General features: G+C 39.2%; 1 protein-coding gene across 5 annotated transcripts in view; it reads left to right on the forward strand.

The window, feature by feature from the left end:
• The window catches only part of ADCY8 (adenylate cyclase 8), a 257,131-nt gene that overhangs the window by 30,804 nt on the left and 205,688 nt on the right, over positions 1-20,639 (forward strand). The window lies entirely within an intron of this gene.

Raw genomic sequence — 20,639 nt, forward strand, 5'->3', positions numbered from 1 at the left:
AACAATCAATTTATTAACATTAATACTAATGAGAATTATTTGGTGATGACATCTCTAGCTTGATTGTTCAAGGAAGTGTTTCTGACTTCCTAAGATAAGAAAGTCCATATTCTGAGGTTCAGAATGGGATACACTGACATAAAATGTGTTTCGGAATCCATTCTCTTAGTTCCATTGTAAATAAGTAATTCTTGGGCAAGTTAGGTGAGCTAACTAAGCTATCTTTCTTTTTCATGTAAAACAATGAAGTCATACTTTGTAGAATTTGTATGAGGATTTAAGGAGATAATGGCATGATTATGTGAAACATTTAGGTATAGTAATCTCTTGGTTCTCTCCTTGTTTCCCCCACCATGTGCAGCCACTCAAACCTTACCATCCTATTCTCCAGCAATTCTGGGCATTTTTTACCTCTCCAAATGCTTCCTGGATTTTCTTGCCTTTCTACCCATTGCTCCTCTAAAACACTTCCCCCATCCTTGCTTGCCTAACTTCTACACATTATTCATGAATCAACTTAAATGTCACCTTACCCAGGGAGTCTTTCTGGATTTCCTACCATCCTTAGATTCTACTCTAATGCACTATCTTTACAGCATAGTATAGTTAATGCTTAAAGGGGTAGTCTTCATGATAGTCCATTCTCATGCTAATATGAAGAAATACCCAAGACTGCATAAATTTCTAAAGAAATTAGGTTTAATTGTCTCACAGTTCCATATAGCTGGGGAGGCCTCAGGAAACTTCCAATCATGGTGGAAGACACCTCTTCACAGGGCAGCAGGAGATAGAATGAGTGCCAGCAGGGGAAATGCCAGAAGTTATAAAATCATCAGATCTCCTGAGGACTCACTATCATGAGAACAGCATGGGAAAAGGAGGGAAACCATGTCCATGATTCAAATACCTCCACCTGGTCCCCCCCTTGACACATGGGGATTATTACAATACAAGGTAGGCTCTAGGCATGGCCCAGGAAACCATTTATTCCTCCTAAGCCTCCAGGCCTGTGATAGGGTGGTAGTGGGGAGGCCGTTAAGGTCTCTGACATGCCCCAGAGACATTTTCCCCATTGTCTTGATGATTAACATTCAGCTCCTCATTACTTATGCAAACTTCTGCCGCTGGCTTGAGTTTCTCTCCAGAAAATGAATTTTTCTTTTCTGTTGCATTGTCAGGTTGCAAATTTTCCAAACTTTTATGCTATGCTTTCCCTTGAACCCTTCGCTGCTTAGAAATTTCTTCCACTAGATACCATAAATCATCTCTCTCAAGTTCAAAGTTCCACAGATCTTTAGGGCAGGGAAAAATGCTGCCAATCTCTTTGCCAAAGCATAACAAGAGTCACCATTGCTCAGTTCCCAAGAAGTTCCTCACCTCCATCTGAGACCATCTCAGCCTGGACTTCATTGTCCATATGACTAACAGAATGTTGGTCAAAGCCATTCAACAAGTGTCTAGGAAGTTCCAAACTTTTTCACAATTTCCTGTCATCTTCTGAGACCTCCAAACTTTTCCAACCTCTGCCTGTAACCCAGTTCCAAAGTCACTTCCACATTTTCAAGTATTCTTATATCAGCACCCCACTCCTGGTACCAGTTTATTTTATTTGTCTGTTCTCATACTAATATGAAGAAATAGCCAAGACTGGGTAAATTATAAAGAAAAGAGGTTTAATTGACTCACAGTTCCACATGGCTAGGGAGGCCTCAGGGGAACTTACAATCATAGTATAAGGCATTTCTTCACAGGGCAACAGAAAAGAAAATGAGTGCCAGCAGGGGAAATGCCAGACACTTATAAAACAAATCTCGTGAGAACTCACTGACTATCACACCACCACCATGGGTGAAACTGTCCCCATGATTCAATTACCTTCATCTGGTCCCACCCTTGATACATGGGGATTATTACCATTCAAGGTTGGATTTGGGTGGGGACACAGAGCCAAGTTATATAAGTCTCTGAAGCCTGACTTCCTGGGCTCCAAATGTATACAGAGGGGTAAACTGAAGCATGATACTTAATCTGTCTTTGCTTCAGTATCCTCACATATAAACTGAGGATTAGGCTGATCATACATCTTTATTTTCTTAGGAAAAGCTGAGGTTTAGACCTATTTTATTAAAAAGTAAGTTTAGACCTAACTCTGTTAGACTAAAACCCTAACAGAATTACTACAAACAATCCTTTTCATTGTCAAAACCATTCTGATTGAACAACAAATTATATGGTCACCCTAATAATAATAATAGCACCTACCTCATTGGCTAACTATGTGAATTTAATGGGTAACAATGCCTATGACACAGTAGATACTCAATAAAATCAGCTATTCACATGACAGGTATCAATTGTCTCAGAGTACCTCTGTCCTAACACTCATTCCTCTATGCAGTAAGTGCATGTCTAATTATCTGTCTTCCTCACCATACTTGAACTACTTGAGGGCAAAGGTATCATCTATCATGATCATATTTGTACCCTCAGTGTGCAGTTCAATGGATAGCTTTAAAGTCACATTAACAAAAATAAATAAATCCCTATTGCAGGATTAGAAATTTGGAAATGTTTGAAAGATAATTGCTATATTTTGCAAACAAAACAAGTTTGTAAATGAAGCTGCACACCTATCATTTATCTGGCAGTAATTTACTGGGCATCTACTATGTGCTGGTGACTGCTAAGCTATAAGAGGTTTCTCAGTCTCCAAACTATTGATGTTTAGAGCTAAAAAATTTTTGTTGCATGAGGGAAGAATGCCTTGTGTAGTGTAGGATGTTTGGAAGCCTCTGTGGTCTCTACCAGTATATATGCCAGTAGCACATGCCCTCTGTAGATGTGACAACCAAAAATGTCTCCAAGCATTGTCAAATGTCTCCTGGCAGGTAAAATAGCCCCCATTTGAGTTCACTAATAAGGATGTAGGATCTGCCTCTTTCACCTTAGAAATGGTGCTGGAAGCCTGGGACATCTAGTACTTGCAGGTTTTGCCTGAAAAAAACCATGCATGGAATCCTGACATAGTTCATATAGGCTTCTTATTTCCTCCCTGAGTAATTAGTATCCATCAAAAGCTAATTCAGTAATATGTGTTTTTTTAGCTAAAAGAGTTTAATCAATTTAATAACTATGTCTGGATGAAATATTTTATTATTGTTACTGTTTGTACTTTCATTCATTATTGTGTGCCTACTGTTTGCCAGATATGGTTTCTCTTCATTTGGAATTTTATCTGCACTGGACATGATACCTTTTTCCTCTCTTCATTGGCATAATAAGCAAAGAATCTTATATATCCATTGCAGATAAATCATGAATGGTTCTAAAAGATTAGTATCATCAAGAAACTGAAATCCTCTGTTTGAGGACAAAGCCTCCATGGAAAGGTTGTCATCTGGCCTTGGCACTCACCCAGGCCTTTCTGGTGAAATTATTACAGGTCTTTTGGAAACCCTCAGTTCTGATATTTCTCATGGAGATCTAAACAGGACTGATGAGAGAACCACTTGTTACTTGTGTTTCCTGCAACTCCTTCCCTTTTCAGTAATGTTGCCCACCATTGATGGTGACCCAGGGAGTGATCTATCCACTAAGCCACCAGGGATTGTGACTGTAAAAATGTAAGCTTCCTAAGATTTCGTATTCCATATGCAAATGAAAAAAAAACTAAGGTCTAGAATCATGCCATGTTTAGATAGACTTTCTAGGTAGCAGATCCTTTATTAATGATAATAAGTCATGGGGAAAAATCTCATCATTGCCAGAGTAAATAAACTTGGAAAAGCCCCACTGCCCAGGAAATCAGTCTTTTGATAAGGGCATTTGATTTTCCCTGAGCTACAGCACCCAGAGGTCACTGGTGCCTCTTCAGTGCCTCTTCTGCCAAATCTCCCAGCAGCTCCTACAGACAACCACAGGAGTGTCCTGTCAACAAAGATTTACTGAATGACTGCTGTGTGTCAAGTACAAGAATACATCAATGGATGGCAGTAACCCCTGCCTGCAGGAACACATAGACAAGACCCAGGAACTGAGAGGAGGTACATGGCAGTACGATAAGAATTTGCTGGCAGGAAATGTGAGAGGGGGACAGCCTAAAAGATAGGGGGCTTTCCGGAAAAGAGAAGCTGCTTCTTGTGCATTGTGAAGCATGCTGAAGAAGTAGGTTTGTGTGTGTGTGTGTGTGTGTGTGTGTGTGTGTGTGTTTGTGTGTGTGTGTGTGAAAGAGAGAGAGAGAGACTTTGAAATGAGAGCATGGAGACATTTAAGGGAAAGGGAACCAAAGGCGTGGTTCATCTATTATTCAGGATTCCAGCAGGAAACATTCAAAGAAGTAAATGAAGTGAGTTGAAGCAAAGTTTTGAGATGGGATTAAGGGAACCATAAGGCTTGATGAAACACCCATAGACTAGCTGCAAAGGAAGCTATTTCCACTCCTATGGGCCTCAATGGGCAAGGGGAGGGATGGTATCACCAGGGCCTCACAAGAGCTCCTCTACTGTAAAGGAATGCAATAATTACACAAACTCCAGCACAGCAGGATGAGCAATTGCCTCAGATCTCACTCTCTGTCGTTCCTGATTTTTCTGTCTCCTACATCGACTAGCCATGGCAAAACCCAAATGGAAACTGAAGATGAAGAAACCTGATAGACGCAGTTCAGAGATATCAGCCTTTCAGGGCAGAGTGGTGCACACAAGGGCAGCTTTTTAGGAGCCAAAGAATAGCCAGTCAAGTTGGTCCAGCTAACTCCAAGTTACCCTGTGTGACTAGAAGCCAGGAAGTGCACAGGGAGGAAATAAGAGTCAGAAGAGGGAATCAGAGAGGAGAGGGAAAGCATTAAATCCCAAGGGCTCCTTCATAGTCTCTGCCCAGTGCTTGATTGTGGAGGCAGCCTGTGTGAGGACAGCAGTAGTAGCAGCTGCCACTTTGGGGTATTTACTGTGTATCAGGCAAATGGTATTTTGTACACAGTACTTTCAATGGCCTCATTTAACCTTTATAGCCACCCAGGAAGAATCCTCATGCACTGTCTACTAATTTCCAGTCCCTTTGATAATGACTTGACAAGTGCTGCTTCATTTCGGCTCTCAATAACTCTAGGTCATAAGGATTGATTGATTTATTTATTTATTAACATATGAAAAGACAGTAGGTTCACTGGAGTATGAGATCTAAGGGAACAGAGACTTGTTCTATATCCCCTGAGCCACAGGTAGTGTCTGGCACATAGTCTATAATAGATTACCAGTGAGTTAACAACTAAAATAGACTCAGAGGCTCTCAGAGGTGGGGTTTTGGAGGTAAGTTCTGACTCTCAAACTCTGAAATCCCTAAACCACAGAATTATCCCAGCCAGTTGAGAGGGGAAGAAATATACTTCCCCCTTCTTCACCGTGAGTGTCCATAAGAATCTGCTTTAGCAGAGTCTTCCCCTAAGAGAAGGCTGCCTGGCTCACACCCCTTTAGTTTCTCCCCCATGGAAGGTCTGCGTATTATGAGTCTGTAAGCTCCAAGAGGAGGACCTGTGTTTGTTTGGTCCACATACGTATAGCTCTAGCACACGCTTGACCTATAGGAGGCACTCAGTAAATATTTGATGATTCTATGGATGAATAAGAAGCAGCACTGTGATGAATAAATGCGAGCACTGTGCAAAGCCCTAGGGATAATAGAGTTCATAACAGATGAGCCTGATCACCAACATGTAAGGGCAATAGTAGAATTTTATACAGAGTACAGGTCGAGAGATCAAGAAAGAAAAGAGTAATTGGCCAGGATGAATCTTGACCTCCATGAATTGAGTAGATGATTGTCAGACAGATGAGGAGGAAGCTTCAGAAAGAGCATGCCAGAAAAATGTATGGCTTCAACAAAAAAGCATGGGAGGTGGAGTGAGAATGGGAGGTACACGTGAGACTTTCAGGGGCAGAACAAAGAAACATAAAGCTGGGGAGGGTGTTGGGAGGCAGGTCACAGGCAACCTGTCTGCTACGCTATGAAGTTCAGACTTGCTGCAAATGCCCTGCTGTTTACCTACCTACTTTGCCTGTTCCTTGCTCATGTAGACCTAATCCCTGCATAGTACACTAGACTAGATCCATCCTCTCACCTGCTCAAGGACTTTACTCTTAACATATCTTCCCCCACCCCTTCCAGATAGCTCTGAAGATCAAAAGGAAATTTTTTTTCTCTGCAGTTACTCCAGCATGGTGGGGGAGGAAAAGCTCAGCAAGTTTTTGTTTTTGTTGTTGTTGTTTGTTTTTATTTGCAAAGAGCCAGACAGTAAATAAGTAAATATTTTAGGCTTTGCCAACCACATAATTTCCCTCCCCCTCCTCTTCGTCTTCCCCTTCTCCTCTCCACCTCCTCCTTCTTCCACACTTCTTTAAAAATGTAATAACTATTCTTAGCTCACCCATAATCAGTGGACCCTAGGAGAGAGAATGGATAAAAGTTCCTCCTTGTCTTTCCAGAACTGTCCTCGTTTTAAAATAAAGCACTGTGTCCCAGTCAAACCAAGACAGTACCACTTACTAGCTCTGTGACCTTCGTCAATTATTTAACCTCTGTGAACCTTGCCTTTCTTTTCTGTGAAATGAAGCTAATAAGCCCAAGCATGGTTGCTATTGGACTGTCCATAAAATAGCATGTGTATAGGCTAAAGCTCAGGATCTAGAAAACAGTTGGAGTGTGTAAGGAGAGGTTCTCCTGAAATCCCCTCTTGAAGAGGTTGGCAGGATTTCTAAACGGTAGAATTGTGTCAGGCTGCAAAACCCTCCTGGAATAATTATGCCTACTTGTTTTTCCCACTTCTCTGAATACATTGAATAGACATTTGAATATGTTGGTATCTTAAACTACTTTGCATTAGCATAATATATCTTTACAATTTTTGCCACCACCTGTTATGTTTCTCATATTTATAAAACTTCTTCATCATTTTTTACCTTATCTATTTCTAAATGTTGTAATCACTTCTTTTCTTTTTTTCTCTCAATTATAGGCCTTCTTATTTTTAGCCTTTAACATTTTTACTTATTCCTTAATGTCGTGTGTGTGTGTATGTGTGTGTGTGTGTGTGTGTGTGTGTGTGATGGAGTTTCACTCCTGTTGCCCCAGGCTAGAGGGCAATGGCACAATCTCAGCTCACTGCAACCTCCACCTCCTGGGTTCAAGCAATTCTCCTGCCTCAGCCTCCCAGGTAGCTGGGATTACAGGCACCTGCCACCATGCCCAGCTATTTTTTGTATTTTTAGTAGAGTCAGGGCTTCTCCATGTTGACCAAGCTGTTCTTGAACTCCTGACCTCAGGTGGTTCACCTGTCTCAGCCTCTCAAAGTGCTGGGATTACAGGTGTGAACCACCACACCCAGCCTCAGTTTTTTAAATTCATTTTTTCTAAAAAAAACCTTGTATCCCTGTTCTTGTTCTTTTCATTTTATTTTTCAAAATTCTTTCTTTTTGTTATCATTTGAAATGACTACTTTTTCCCTTCTTACTTTGCAATTTCTCAGGATGTTATTCTTGGAATTCAAGTTGTTAATAGAGGTTTTTCATCATTCAGTTTTAATTTTTTATTATATGCCAGCTGAGTTCAGCAGGCCTCATTTTTTACCTTTCCTTAGTTTTTTACTTAAGAATATTACTTTATTGCTATGTTATTTTTTAAGCTTCACGATGTACTATTTATAATTATTTTTCCAATTTGATGTGTACTATTTATACAAGGCAGGCAGGAAGCCTGGACACAGAGTCGACAGCTGTGGGAAGAGCCCACAACCCTGGCAGAGGATGTTGGCCGAGAATTTTTGTCCTTCCCCTTGTCTCTGCAGCTACTCCTATGAATTTTCTTCCTCTCTTATCCCTTTCTTCACTGAATCCTTAAAGGGTTTAACCTGCACGACCAGGCACGATGGCTCACACCTGTAATCCCAGCACTTTGGGAGGCCGAGGTGGGTGGCTCACCTGAGGTCAGGAGTTCGAGACCAGCCTGGCTAACAGGGTGAAACCCCATCTCTACTAAAAATACAAAAAATTAGCCAGGTGTGGTGGCACGTGCCTGTAATCCCAGATACTCAGGAGGCTGAGGCAGGAGAATTGCTTGAACCTGGGAGGTAGAGGTTGTAGAGAGCCGAGATCGTACTATTGCATTCCAGCCTGGGCAACAAGAGCAAAACTTCGTCTCAAAAAAACAAAAACAAAAACAAAAGTTTAACCTGCGCAACAACTATTCCTCACCCTACAGCTCAAGTGGCCTTACTATAACATGAACCGACCAAGTCACTTACCTGCCACATAGAGACAATGAAAACAATAATGATCACAATAACTGCAACGACAGTCAATACATATTGAGTAATGATTGTGTTACAGGCCTTTTGCTAATTTCATTGATTGTCCAATATTTTGAGGAAGGTATTCCTGTTTTCCCGGTAAGAAAATCTGGGGACCAAAAAAGTTGACTGTGTCAAATTTACATAACAAGTAAATAGCATTATTAGAAGCCCAAATTCTTAGCCACTGGGCTAAACTGCTAAGCTCTATGCATAGCACAGCAAATCAAACTTTTAGTATCCACTCTCCTAGTGAAGATAATGACTTTCTACAGTCCCCGGGGGGTAAATGGCAGCAACACAACTGAAGGCCACTGTCTTCCTAAGCATCCCACCTCTACTCTTCCCTGTATAGTAAATAATGGACATAAAAGTTCTTTTAATGCACCATAAATATAGAAGACTTTAATACTTTGTGGTCCTTTGTGATATTTCCTAACCTGGAGGAAGAACATCCATGATGCATCATTTATCCAGAAATAAAATAGAAAAAAATTACACCATAAAGTAGACTTTGGAAAAAGAGATGGCCTCATATCTCAAGATATATCCAATGTTTATTGGGCATTTTTATCTGCTAGACACATTCATACACAGTATATATATAATGTATATATAATATTTGAATATGTAGTATATGTATATATTAGACAGAGAGATAGAGATATATATACACACATACTTAGTATTAACCTCACTTCTGTGAGGCAAGTGTTTATTCCCATTGGTCAAATGAAAAAGTTGAGGCTCATGGAGACATAAAAGGACTTGCCTAAACTCACCTAGCAAGTGGTGGAGCTGAGGGATGCAAACCCAGGTCTCTGATTACAAAAAGTCCAGCATCTGGCAGGTGCCAAGGCTTCTGGTGGGAAGCTGCCCCACCCACTCTCTCAGGACCCCACCTCCTGCAGACTCCAGACACCCCAGAGAGCTATGGAAAGCATCCAATCTCCTTCCAGATTTTCTCACTCACTCTCCGTCCTCATGCTTTGGGGCAGAATAGCCCAGGCGGCAAACACCAGTCCAGAATTTCCTAAGCTACTTAGCTTTGGGAAAGTTACTCTCAGGGCCTTAGCTTTGCAATTTATAGATGGAGATAAGGTGATGTGCCTGAGAACACCTTTGTGAGGAAAGGGATAGACAAACAGACCCTAGACAGAAATAGGACCTAGTTCACAGTGAAATGCTCCATAAACATCTTAGTTGAATCAAGTATTTTTTTTTTTACTTTAGGTTGTGGGGTACATGTGCAGATCATGCAGGATTGTTGCATTGGTCCATACATGGCAAGGTGGTTTGCTTCCTCCATCCCCCTGTCACCTATATCTGGCATTTCTCCCCATGTTATCTCTCTCCAACCTCCCCACACTCAACTGTCCCTCCTCTATCCCCTCCCAACAGACCCCAGTGTGTGATACTCCCCTCCCTGTGTCCATGTGTTCTCACTGTTCAACACCTGCCTATGAGTGAGAACATGCAGTGTTTGATTTTCTGTTCTTGTGTTAGTTTGCTGAGAACGATGGTTTCCAGATTTATCCATGTCCCTACAAAGGACATGAACTCATCGTTTTTCATGGCTGCATAGTATTCCATGGTGTATATGTGCCACATTTTCTTTGTCCAGTCTATCATGGATGGGCATTTGGGTTGATTCCAGGTCTTTGCTATTTTAAACAGTGCTGCAATGAACATTTGTGTGCATGTGTCCTTATAGTAGAACAATTTATTTATAATCCTTTGGATATATACCCAGTAGTGGGATTGCTGGATCAAATGGAATTTCTATATCTAGGTCCTTGAGGAATCGCCACTTTTACAATGGTTGAACTAATTTACACTCCCGCAAACGTGTAAAAGTGTTCCTATTTCTCCACATCCTCTTCAGCATTTGTTATCTCCAGATTTTTTAATGATCGCCATTCTAACTGGTGTGAGATTGTATCTCAATGTGGTTTTGATTTGTATTTCTCTAATGACCAGTGATGAACTTTTTTTTATATGTCTGTTGACCTCATATATGTCTTTTTTTGAAAAGCCTCTGTTCATATCCTTAGCCCACTTTTGAATGGGTTTGTTTTTTTCTTGTAAATCTGTTTTAGTTTTTTGTTGATTCTGACTATTAACCTTTTGTCAGATGAGTAGATTGCAAAAATTTTTTCCCATTCTGTTGATTGCTGATTCACTTAAGATGATTTTTAAGACCCTCTCCCTGCCTTAGGTGGCTCTCTTTTATTTCCTAGAGCTACCTGGAAGCCAACCTTGTCTTCTGGTCTGTGCTGGAAAGGCCTACAGACAACACACACCTCCTTCCCAGGGCTCTTTCCCCTTTACCAGGCTCAAGAACTGGTCTGTAAAAATGGCCAAATTCTAGGGTGTTGATGAAGTGAACTGCCTCTGTTAGTCCAGCAGAGACTCAGGCATGGGGTTGGCGATCACAGCTGTTAGAGTTCAGACTCTGGCTTCCATTACCAGGGTTCACACCTCAGCCTTACCACTTGCACCAATTATTGCCTCAAGCAAATGACCAAACTTCGAGCTTCAGCTTCTATGTCTACAAAATGCTTATCTTACAGTGTCTACCCTATTGAGCCATTGTGAAGACTAAATGAATTAAAATTTGTAAGTTATGTTGAATGATTTCTGGCACATATTAAGTGCTCTGCTCAACAAATCATTCTCTACCTGTTAGAGAATGATGCCAACACTTCCTCAGCCAGGCTCATTTACCTGCATATGAGACCTTTATCTACATTTTTCACACATACCCAGTACATTGCGGCAAAATATTCAACCTGCTTCATGCATTGTTCAGTGTTTATTTACTAAATTATATTCCACCTGTCTCCTGACTGGGCTTTGTTTTCTCAGAATATCAAAGTTCTTCTTCAGATCCTAGCCAGCTCTTGCTTACACCCCACCCTCCTATACTCAATTCCCAGGGCTACCATTTTGGAGCTGTTTAACTTTAGACATGTTACTTAACTTCTCTGATCCCAAGCTCCCTCATATGGTTAAAAAAAAAACATAATAATAGCTCCTTCCTCTCTGAAATTAAATAAGAACATATATGAAAGGCACTTTGTAAAGTGTTCCACACTTAATATGAACTCAATTAAAGTAAGTTATACTTGTTATTATTTAGTCTCCCAGTTTCAGTTTTAACATCCTCCAAAATTTATGATGAAACATCAGTCCTAAAGACAAACCAGGGTAAAAGATCCACAAAAGAAAGTATTGAAAAATATCCAAATGGAAACTAGTCAGTCCTGGATTGCAACACATCATTCCTTTATTTCCTTTCTAAATGTTTAAAAGAAAATGAACTCCAGGCACAGACTCAGTGGTCACTTTCCCAGAGCTGGTCTTTCCACACACAATCATACTTGAGTGGATGCTTCAGGGAGACCCAGAAATAAGTGGAAGTACCTTTTCTCTGCTCTGAATAGAGCAGGCCTCTTTTAGCCCTCAACAGCTTGGACTGCAGACTGTGGGGATGTTCCTTGTACAAAGAGTGCTACGAAGAAAATATAGTGCATGTTCCTGTGGTACCAGAAGACACACAGTGAGTGCAGAGTGGAGAGGAGGGACCCCTCAGGGCTCCCCCAGGGAGCTATTCCCATTTCCCACCTCCACTCTAGGGAGGTAGACCCTTAAAACACAAATCCTATATCAATGGGGAAGCTGGCTCAGCGAGTCTTTACAACTTTGAACTTTCTGGCATCAAATAGCAGTGCCCACACTATGTCTATCACCCCAGCTTCATGGAGGCCCTTTCCACTCCTGGAGTTGGGTGAGTGAGAGGGAGAAAGTGAGGAGGGAGTCTTCCTATTCCGGAAGAACTCATAGAGCACTTCTTACCTCAAAGTAACAACTTTCCACTTCTCGACTATCACAAAACTGGACCAAAGAGGTAGGAAATTAGAATTCACTCATGTTATTGTGTCAACTCTGTTAGATTCAGCAAGTGTGTGAAGCACTGGGATGCTGGGCCCTGTGCTAGGAGATAGAGACAGTGGACACAGCTCTGCCCTGGGGGAGTTCAGATTGTAGAAGGTTGATGGACATATAAAAAGGAGATCAAAGTTCAGTGTTACACATGATCAGCAGGTCATTGACCATAAAGTAGAGGTTTCCTCATGCCAGCCTGTGTACCCACTGCAGCAGATCACCTTGGGAGCTTCCTAAAAATAAAGTTCCCCAAGACCACATCCATGGATATTTGTATTCAGTAGGTCTGAGTAGGGCCAAAGGATCTGCATTTTTTAACTAGAACTTGCTGGAAACCATCTTTGTCTCTTTTCTATGTATTCCACAGAAAAAAATCCATCATCAAATCCTGTTGTCTCTTCCCTTGGAATATATTCGGGGTGTGGCCCTATTATCATCACCTGCATAATAACCACTGTGGTCCAAGCCAAAATCTCTTTTCAAGGAGACTTTTGGAAGAGGCCTCTAACTTGTCTACCTGACTGTCCTTGCTGTGCCCCCATCTGTTTTCTTCACAGTAGCCACAGTGTCCCTTGAAACGTGTATGGTAGGTCATGTTTCCCAGTGTTAAGAACTTTGCAGGGCCTTCCCATCTCATGGAGAGAAAAGCTAATACTGTTACCAGGGCTTCAAAACCCTCCATGGTCTGGCCCTTTGAGACCTTTCAGAGTCTGCCTCTGACAGCTTGCCCCCAGGCTCGCACAAGGCTATCTGCTTCCGCCACAGTGGGTCTCATGCTGGGCTGGAGTGGGTTCTTGCCTTTCTTGCCTCAGAGCCTTGGAAATTTTCTGTGCCTGGAGTGCTCTTCCCAAATGAGGATGACTCCCTCACTTGTTTCAGGTCCTTGCTCAAATGGTTTCTTATCAGAGAGGCCTTCTCTGAACTCCCTCTGTGTTACTGGTCTTACCTCTGTGCCATCAGTTTCCATCTTCCTTATGCTGCTGTATTATCCTTCATGGCATTCTCACACTCTCATATTACCACCACCACCATGTGTTAAATATTCCTTGGTTTACATGTTTATTGCCCATCTCCCACCACTAGAATGACAGCAGGACATTATCGCTTTGTACACTGCCAGTTTATAAAACTGTGCCTGACACATAGAACTCATTCCATAAATAATTTCAAATGGCTTAATTAATAGAAGTGAGGGATTAGGAAGGCTTCTCAAATATAGTTTACAAGTGCATAAGGGCAGGAGAAAAAATGATTAATAAATATTTCTCAAATGTCTCACACCTAGCACATCAACTCTGGGTCAGAGGTGGCTTACAGATACAGTGAGACCCAAGGGATCTAGGTAGAGCCATAGGTTGGAGAGATTACAAAGCACAACCAATCTGAAATGGTCATCTCCAAATGCATGTAACCCTTCATGGAACTACAAATCTATTAATGCCACAATGGAGTGGTATTTCCTTCAAAACATTTACTAAAAATTAGTAATACTTGAGCCATTTAGGCATTTTTTGATAATCACTTGATACTAAAACATACACTTATTTTTAAAGTTATTCATGAGGTCAATTATTGGCCAAGATCAAGAGACTATCCGGATGGTGTGTTCTGCATTCTTTTCTTTTCCACTGGTCCCAGACCTCAGGATTTGTTCTACTGGCTGCGTGAGTTTTGATTATCCTGCTCTGTTTCTCAGATTCTCAGTCCTCTTTTGGAGTCTGCAAATGCCCTCAGGAATGAAGAAGTTCCAGATGCTAGGGTCACCTGTCTAAGTATAGATCTTGACACCTTATGGGTTTGTACTGCCTTGTTAGATCTCCACAAGTGAATTATTTGAATAACTTATTCTTCCTATTTCAATACACACATAGGCACACAGACATTTACACAAGTGTGTGTGCAAACTTATGTATTTCTTATTTATATATGTTATACATATATATATATATATATATCTTATTTTAAGCATTAGGATCACACTGAATTTATAGATTTGTATGTTAAGTGCATTTTAAAATATTACATTTTACCTAATTCATCAGAGATTTGCTAATGTCATTAACTATTTTTTTTATTTTTGAGATGGAGTCTTGCTCTGTCACCCAGGCTGGAGTGCAGTGGCATGATCACAGCTCACTGCAACCTCCACCTCCTGGGTTCAAGAAATTCTCCAGTCTCAGCCTCCCAAATAGCTGGGACTATAGGTGCATGTGACTACAACCAGCTAATTTTTTTGTATTTTTAGTAGAGATGGGGTTTCACCATATTGGACAGGCTGATCTCAAACTCCTGACCTCATCATCTGCCTGCCTTGGCCTCCCAAAGGGTTGGGATTAGAGGTGTGGGCCACCATGTCTGGCCATCATTAAGTATTTTTAAATTCAATGTTATATTCTTTTATTTACACAGACCACAATTTATTCAGCCATCTCCCTTATTGTTAAAAATATGCAGTTTCCATTTATAATTTTTTCATGAATAAAGCTGCAATGAATATTCTAACAGAAATTTCTAATGTTTTGTCTGATGATCTCCTAAAGACAAGTTTCTAGAGGGTGGGTCAGTGGGTCAAAAGAAATGAGTCAAATTTTGCAACATGTTGCCAATTTTCTCCTCATAAATATTATAGTTAAGTTTTTTCATATCATCAATGTATCAGATTGGTTTTGTTAATAAGAACCAGTTATCTTTGAGACTTTGCTCACATTTTTCTGCTTAGATTAGAGCAGTATTCCCCTTTATTTTCTTTTCCTCTTTTTATAGTCTCATTTCCCACATTTAGCTCTAATCCATTGGCATTTATCTTTGCATAGAGCATGAGGTAACTATCAGTCCATTTTTTCCCTGTAGTTGACCAATTATCCTTTTCGGGAAAATTTTCTTTTCCATTAAACCTTTGATCCTGGAGCTACATGTGTCATGTGCAGCAGGCTTATTATGATTTTTATTGTCTGTTTCTATACCATATACTCTACTTTATTCCATGAAATTTGCCGTTGTGGTTTTTTCTCGTGTGACAGTTTTAATTATCATAGTATTATAGTATACATTACCCTCTGGTTGGTCAAGACTCCACTCTAATGTCTTTCGTTAAAAATTTCTGGCCAGGCGCAGTGGCTCACACCTATAATCCCAGCACTTTGGGAGACCAAGGCAGGTGGATCACGAGGTCAAGAGATTGAGACCATCCTGGTCAACAAGGTGAAACCCTGTCTCTACTAAAAATACAAAAATTGGCTGGGCATGGTGGTGCACGCCTGTAGTCCCAGCTACTCAGGAGGCTGAGGCAGGAGAATTGCTTGAACCTAGGAGGCGGAGGTTGCGGTGAGCTGAGATCATACCATTGTACTCCAGCCTGGGTAACAACGGCAAAACTCTGTCTCAAAAAAAAAAAAATTCTTTGGTATTCTGACTCATGTATTCTTTCAGATATACTTTTAAATTGTCTTTCAAGTTCCAAATAAAAATTCTACATGGGATTTTGATTGTAATAATATTAAAGCTGTAAAGCATCTTGAGTCATATATATAGATATAGTTATATATAACTACTAACATAGTTAATAATAGTATTTTTTACAGAAATACCTCTTTTCTTTATCTTTTGTAAAGTAATGTACTTTTGTTCTTTCTAGCTCTCTTGCATGCATTAGTATTGTAGTTTAAGAATAGATTTGGCGTTTTACCAATGCTATTGTAAGATCATTGTTCTGGTATATTTTATAAATTATGATTACTGGTATGTAGGAAAGCTTGCCATTCATTCATTCATTTATTCATCAAACATCTGGAACTTATTAAGTGCTGAACAATTAATTGACACTATGCTGAGCATCATTTACTGTGCTGGATGCTAGTTGTCTATTCGTGGCTAAAACAAACATCATCTCTGTATCATTAGAACTCATAATCCAGTGTAGCATATAGGCATCAACTAACCAAGCAAGCAAATAAATATATAATTGCAAATTGTGATAAATTCACAGGATCCAGGAAAAAAAGTAGAGCAGGGAAATCCTACTTTGGTATAGTGATCAGGGAGTGTCTATCTGAGAAAACTATAATAAAACCAAGAACAGAAGGATAAGAGGAATCAGCAAGGCAAGTATAGAGAATAGTGTTTGAAGAAGAGGAAACAATCCCAGCACTTTGGGAGGCCGAGGCGGGTGGATCACGAAGTCAAGAGATCGAGACCATCCTGGTCAACATGGTGAAACCCCGTCTATACTAAAAATACACAAAATTAGCTGGGCATGGTGGTGCGCGCCTGTAATCCCAGCTACTCAGGAGGCTGAGGCAGGAGAATTGCCTGAACCCAGGAGGCAGAGGTTGCGGTGAGCCGAGATTGCGCCATTGCACTCCAGCCTGGGTAACAAGAGCGAAACTCCGTCTCAAAAAAAAAAAAATAGAGGAAACAACATTTGAATGTCCCAGAAATGGTAAAAACCTAATGAAGAAACAGAAAGTAACAGAAATCATTAGGTTAGAACAAAATGAGTAAGTGAAGAAATAGTACAAAATAGCCTTGAAGACGATCAAACAATACTGATTATAATGATGAGGAGTTTGCATTTTACACTTTTTAACAATAAATTTATCTATAAATTATATATATAATTTATCTAGTTCTCTGTTTAATATATTATAATATAATAGGTACACTACATGCACATGTACAAAAACCAAAATGGTAGAAACTAAAACCTCAGGCTTCAGTTTCTGTCCCCAGAATTACCCAATAACTTACTGAGTATGTCTGTGCATTTAAAAATGATAGTAGATGTTAGTTCTTTCCTTCTCCCTCACCCAGTTTTCAACTGTATGGATTTATGATATGACCAATCCTCTGTTTAAGGCCTTTTAAACTATTCTAATTATTTATTATTGTAAACAATATTATATCCTTTGATCTTTGCACATGGGTGATCATATTTAAGAAACAAGTCTACAGAAATAGAGTACCTGAACACATGAGTATAAATATTGTCAATTTTTATAGATACTGCCAAATTTACACATTCACCAAGTAGGTATGAGAGTGACTCTTTTCCCCACAACCTAACCAGCATAAAACGTTAGTAATCTGGGAAGTTGATATTAAAACCATAATGGGAGACCAATCCATATCCATTGGGTTAGCACTGAGTATTCCCACTCCACACCCCAGAGTCACCTTTGCACGTGTGCCGCAGGAACGTACCCAAAATGTTCCAAGCAGCATTTTCCACAAGAGCCTGGGAGTGGAAATAATCAGAACGTCCACGAGTAGTGAACAGATCAATATTTTGTGGTGTATTAAATACTACTTAGCAGTAAAAATACAGGAACTATCAATGAATGCCTCGAACTGAATGAAGAAAATAATGTTTAGTAAGAAAGGATAATTCCAGTGACACGAAATTTATAAACGACTGAAGTCAAACTAAACAATCTGAGCGATTTTCAAAAAGTTCATGCCCACCTGACTCCACAGGACCATTGATTGCTCACAGTTGTTTCATTAGCTGGATTTAAATGATGGATTTACAGTAACATAATATGAATTTCAAAACCTTTTTCACCAGAATAAACTGATACAAACATTGCAATGTGTCTGAACAGGATTCAACTCGAGATACTAAAAAGGATAAGATATCAGTTATTGGGGAAGCTTTGGTGGAAGAATTGCGAAATCATTGGTGCTTTACAAAAGTTCATAGAAAGAATGCCCCAGAGAAATCAGTTTACAAACGGGTCACTCATTTTAAGAAAGAATGAGATGATGTTGAATATGTAAAGCCCACAGAGCAGACAATTCACATAAATATGTGAAGAAACAGTTAATTGTACCCATGTCCTAATTAAAGAGAAACTATTAAGGGTAGAAACAATTGCCAATATCATTGACATCTTAATTAGCTCAGCTTACACAATTCTGACTGAACAATGAAAGTTGATCAAACTTTTTACTTGATGGGTGCTAAAATCTATGTGCCCAAATCAGCTGCAGACAGGAGCAGAGCTTTCAGTGAACATTTTAAACAAATGTGATCAAGATCCTGAAGTGTTTCTTTGAAACATTGTAATAGGAGATAAAACCTGGTTTTCAAAATAAGTATGTGCCAAAAAGAATTTCTGCTATCTGATTATTGAATAGCATGTTTGTATTAGTCTGCTTCCATGCCTCTGATAAAGACATACCTGAGACTGGGTAATTTATAAAGAAAAAGAGGTTTAATGGACTCACACTTCCACGTGCTGGGGAGACCTCACAATCACGGCAAAAGGAGAAAGGCGCATCTTACATGGTGGCAGGCAAGAAAGAATGAGAGCCAAGCAAAAGAAGTAACCTCTTATAAAACCACCAGATCTCGTGAGACTTGTCCGCTACCATGAGAACAGTATGGGGGAAACCATCCTCATGATTTAATTTTCTCCTACTGAGTCCCTCCCACAATCCCTGAGAATTATGGGAGCTATAATGCAAGATGAAATTTGGATGTGGACACAGCCAAACCACATCAATGTTTTATTTCAAGGTTGTTAATCATATGAGCTATTCAAATTATCTCTATCTTTGCTGACTTTTTAATCTGTTTGAGATATAAACTGCTGAAAATTGTGTTAAAAGAGACCACTATGACTATAGACTTATAAATACATAGACTTTTATCATATTTTGCAGTGTATATTTTGAGGCTATGCTATTAAATATGGCCATGTTCAGAATTTTTATGTATTTCTAGTGTATCGAACCCTTTATTATTGTGTAGTGATCCTACTTATCTCAGTAATGTCTTTTTCAAAAAGTTATCTTTAGTCTGGTATTTATACAACAAAGCCAGCCTTATTTTGTTTTGACTTCTAAACTTTTATGTCAATATATTTTATGACTATATGTTATAAATAAGACATAGAATATTTATTTTTATCTAATCTGAAAATCTTTATCATTTAAAGATAAAGGGGAAGAATAATACACCCCTTTATGTAACATTTTTCTCTGTTTTCAAGATTTTCTTTGGTTTTTAGTGTTTTGATTATGATATTCCCAGATACAGTTTTGTTCACATTTATCCTATGTAGAGTTTGCTGAGATTATTGAACCTGTAAATATGTATCTTTATAAAATTTATAAAATTGGCTTGTTTCTTTACACAAATTAGTTTAGCCCCATTCTCTGTTTCCTTTCCTTCTGAGAATCCAATTATACATAGGTTTGGCCTTTCAATGTTGTCACATAAACTACTAGAACCATTTTATAAATCATTTAAAAAATTTTTTTGGCTGGGCATAGTGTCTCACACATGTAATCCCAGCTACTCTGGCAGTAGAATCACTTGAACCCAGAAGGCAGAGGTTGCAGTGAATCAGTATTACACTACTGCACTCCAGCCTGGGCGATAGAGTGAGGCTCTATCTCAAAAATATATATCTATATAAAATATATGTTTGTTTATTAATTTATATATATTAATAAATACTATATATTAATACTAATATTTATATTTTTATATCTTTATATATATTTAATAATATATATTTTTTTCAAACTGGGTATATTCTATTGGCATATTTTCAGATTTACTGACTCTTCTGTCATCTACATTCCGCTATCAATAACAAGTTGCTTCAGATATTTTGTCTTTCAGTTCTGAAATTTTCTTTTTTTGTGATTTCTATTTCTTTCTTATTTCTTATCTTTTTATTCACTGCTAGAATATTTACTTTTGGTGAATTTCATTCACTGCTAGAATATCACTGAGCAAAATTGTAAGAACTGCTGTAATCTTGGCCTTCTGATTCCAACATCTGGGTCAGATTAGGTGTATGTTGACTATCTTTTCTCTTGAGATTGAGTCACTTTTTAATGTTTCCTTTTATGTCACATAATTCTGAGCTATGTTGTGGGCATTGTGAATGCTATCTAGTTAATACTGAATTCTCTTACCTTCCCCTGGAAATGATGATTTTTGTTTTGTTCTGTTTCACTTTAGCAGGTAATTAACTTCATTGAAATCAAAAGAAAGTCTTCGTCTTTTGGGCTGCAGTTCAAATATCAGTTCAGTCATTTTATCCTTAACTCAGTTGCTTACTGCCCTCCCTATGCATATGTGGTTCAAATAAGAGATTATAAAACAATTTTAGATTTCCCTTCACTGTGTTCTTTTCTTTTTGGAATTTTCCTCCCGCTTTCCAGAAGCTACAGTAGTCTGGAACTCTGTTTTTTGCTTCTGTAAGCCACCTGAGTTTTCTATTTGAGTTATAGCTACCACACATAGCACAAGCTGTGACCTGTTCTCAGGCTAAAGCCATAAAAATAAAGGTATTCATACTATGTTGTTCACTTCTTTTATAGAAGAATCTTACACATC

The sequence above is a fragment of the Callithrix jacchus genome, chromosome 16 (genome assembly GCF_049354715.1).
Source record: "Callithrix jacchus isolate 240 chromosome 16, calJac240_pri, whole genome shotgun sequence".
Classification (NCBI taxonomy): Eukaryota; Metazoa; Chordata; class Mammalia; order Primates; family Cebidae; genus Callithrix; species Callithrix jacchus.